Consider the following 3,468-nt stretch of genomic DNA (forward strand, 5'->3'; position numbering starts at 1 on the left):
CACACCGTTCACTTCGGCATTTCCCTACGTCACTGCTAGGCGGGGAGGGGGAGAGAAAAACAGTCTTGAATGACCCCCAGTGAAACAATCTGACAAATCCCGAGCGCAGGCCGTTCTGCAATTAAAACGATTGGCCCGGTCTCTCCGGAAAGTCTGTGTCATGAAAATAAAAAGGTGGGGAGGCCGTCCTAAAAGCAGCTGTGTGCGTTAACGACTAAACGCGATGTCTGAACCCTGACCGGCTCCTGGGCGCCTAAAAAATGGCATTTGGGGTCAACTCCCTGAAATTGTCACTTTGCATGCTTCGACCAAGTCTGAAGTTACCTGCTTAGCACATTTCAACTCTAGTCGCGCCAAGTTGCCGGCCCAGGATTTTTTACCTTTTTACTTTTTCAAAATCCCATGAAGTAAACATTCCTCGGCAGTGAGATCTTTGGCGTGGATTCAGGGCTCACCCCGATGTCCTGGCGTCATGATGCATCTTGACATACGTTTTTCTTTTTTTTTTAACCCCTACACGGGATTCGTTAGGCTGCGTGAATCTGTAGTGGGAAATGCTGAGCTCTCAGTACTTTAAATACTGCTCTGCCTCAATTTCTCCCTCTCCTTCTTCTAGAATACTAAGGAGGCATAGGTTACTACTTCATTGTTCTACATATCTTAACCTTTCTCGTAGTCTTTTGACCTCTTTGTCTCTCTGAGCAGGGTTCCAGAAAATTCTTTCTGACATACCTTCGAGTTCATCGAATCTCTCCCTGATTGCGTCTCACCCACTTTTAAACCCATCCACCGAGTTTCCGGTGTCTCATTTTTATGGCATTTTTCGTTTCAGAAGCTCCACTTGGTTTTTATTCCAATGATCTGTATCATTTTCCATTCTCTGCTCCTCACTTTTTATTTTCCGCTTTGACAATCCATCATGGACAGACAAGGGCAGAAATCTCTCTCCTGACGGTAGACCTGTCAGTTTCTCCCTGTGGCCCTACCAAGTTTTGCTTCCAGTTTTTTTGAAGCTAGTTGATTCATTGTATTCAACTTTGAAAATGTCACACGTTGCCAGTGATAGATGTCCTTTCTGTCACTCATAACACTTTTTGGTTTCGAGTCTGTTTTGTCTGATGCAACCCAGCTCTCCGTGACTTTCTTTTGCATAATGTTTTCCTGGTATCTCCCCTTCACCCATTTACTATAAGTTTTTCTGTTATGTGTAGTGTGTGTCTTATAAATGAACTTTTTACTCCTGTCTTTCACCCGGTCCACTTACTCCATTTATATTTACGATAATTACGGACACATTTGGACTTCTTTCCCCATTTTACTTCTTGCTTGCCATTTGTTCTGAATTGGTACTAATGCTCCCCCTCCCCCGTTGTTTTGTTTTGTTTTGTTTTTGTTTGTTGGTTCGTTTGTTTTTTACTTTCACCAGACCACGCGAGAATATAAAGCAACCAGAAGTCCAGGCTGCTGTAGAGTTTTGACACATACACACGAATCGGCAGCAACCATTCTAAGATTCATCTACCAAAGTTAAAAATACACACGCCTCTGTTTCAGCAAATCCACCCACAGAAACGCTTGTCCACACGCCCGTAGGACACACGTACCTGAATGCCCAACAGCCTTCTTCGTAAGAGCCAAATCCAAAAATAATCCAAATGTGGATGAGTGATCTGCAGTTACAATCATACAGAAAATACAACTGAGTGGCCAGAAAAAAAAAGGAATTAAGCACAGCTACACATACCAACTTGGAGGAAACTGAAAATAATAATGTGATGTGAAAAGAAATCAAACACCGAAGAATAGCCATTATATTTTTTCCTGATACAAAGTTTAAACCCAGACAAAACAGAACTGGAGTCGGATTCACGCCCGGGGCGTAAAACCATACAGGAAAGCAAGACGGTGTCAGCACGGGGTCACTTCTGCAGGAGGGCGCGGGTGCGACGCGCAGGGTCGGTGAAGGGACCGCTGGGGCGCTGGCCACCCCTTTCGTGACCTGGGTGAGACGGTCATTTCTGAGCCGTGTATCTTCGCGTGCAGTTGTCTGAATGGGTATTATATTTCGCTGTGAAAAGAGGGGAAAAAAGGAATATCGTTCATCAGTAGCTCTTTTTTCTTTTTTAATGTTTATTTATTTTTGAGACAGAGAGAGACAGAGCATGAATGGGGGAGGGTCAGAGAGAGGGAGACACAGAATCGGAAATAGGCTCCAGGCTCTGAGCTGTCAGCACAGAGCCCGACGCGGGGCTCGAACTCACGGACCGCGAGATCATGACCTGAGCTGAAGTCAGACACTCAGCCGACTGAGCCACCCAGGCGCCCCAAGACCTGCATTTTAACGATAACCCAGGGCATCTGTGGGCACATGGGTGCTTGCAGAGCACGGTCGAAGGGGCTGGCTGCGCTGAGAGTCCCGGGGTCGAGCCCAGGAGCTCCCTTTGCAGCCAGGAAAGGCTCAGGTCTCATGGGAATTCCTGCCTCTTCAACACGACGCACACACACAGAAGCACACACACGCACTCCCCCCGCCCCACACACATAGAGGCATGTGCACACACATACACATGCATGCACACGCTCAGCCCAGAGGCAGGGGCTCCCCCAGATCTCGAGGTGCGTGTCTCTGTGCCGCCCCAGGGACAACGAGCAGGTACCTTGGGCAGCAGGGAGGGGGCGCCGTCCCATCCAGAGCCGTGCCTCCAGTCCCCAAGCCGAGCGAGCTCCTGGCGCGTCATAGGCAAGCCATAAAAGCTCGAATGTCTGAAGAAACTTCCTGAAATGTGGGCGCCCGGGCTGTCGATTATGGACTGACACCGAAGTGCCCAGATTCTGTGGCAGCCTTTTCACGTATCAGCGAACCTTTACTGAGACTCAAGCACGCACCTGGGCTGGGGAGAAAACGGTGGGTAAGATGTGACCCAGCCACGGAGCAGAGGGGACACATATCTTGCGTTCTTCGTGACAGGGCCACACGGAGAGCATTAGAAACCAGATGTGCGCCCCAGGCTGGGAGCAGGAAAGAGAGAGCAACAGAGTCTGGCCAGGGCTGGGGTGCTGGGCTTCCCAGAAACGGTAGTGTTCCATCTCGGTCAGGAAGCAGGGGGAGGCTTTTCCCAGGTCAAGAAGGGAGAAGGTGTTCCTGGTCGAGGGAACTGCCCACGGGTATAAAAAAGCACATTATATTCCAGAAGGTGAAAAGTCTAGTTTCTCTGGAACCTAGGTGAGCAAGGATCAAATTCCTCTTGGCCCCATTAAAAAATAAATTCCTCAGGGCCTTACAGAACAGGCTGAGGAGTTTGGACTTTATCTCGTGGGGAACCGGGGACTGGTGGGGGTAAGTAACAGCATTATCGCTGGGGTGAGCACATGATTGAAAGTGGCCTGGCTGCGATCGGTGGGGTAAGAATCTGGAATCCTGGAAATCTGTGACCACACCTATGCAACTGAGTCAGGACCGCCCCTTCC

General features: G+C 49.0%; 1 long non-coding RNA gene across 1 annotated transcript; it reads right to left on the reverse strand.

Annotated features, from left to right (window-relative positions):
- Nucleotides 1–1,788: 1,788 nt before the first annotated feature.
- On the reverse strand, nucleotides 1,789–3,238 carry LOC147583631 (uncharacterized). The gene is made up of 2 exons (XR_015243245.1): nucleotides 2,658–3,238; nucleotides 1,789–2,068 (listed from the first exon to the last, which is right to left on the reverse strand). It is a non-coding gene; the product is annotated as an uncharacterized LOC147583631 (long non-coding RNA).
- Between the last annotated feature and the right edge of the window lie 230 nt (nucleotides 3,239–3,468).

The sequence above is a fragment of the Puma concolor genome, chromosome A2 (genome assembly GCF_028749965.1).
Source record: "Puma concolor isolate L17-30 chromosome A2, mPumCon1.1.hap2, whole genome shotgun sequence".
NCBI classification, from domain to species: domain Eukaryota; kingdom Metazoa; phylum Chordata; class Mammalia; order Carnivora; family Felidae; genus Puma; species Puma concolor.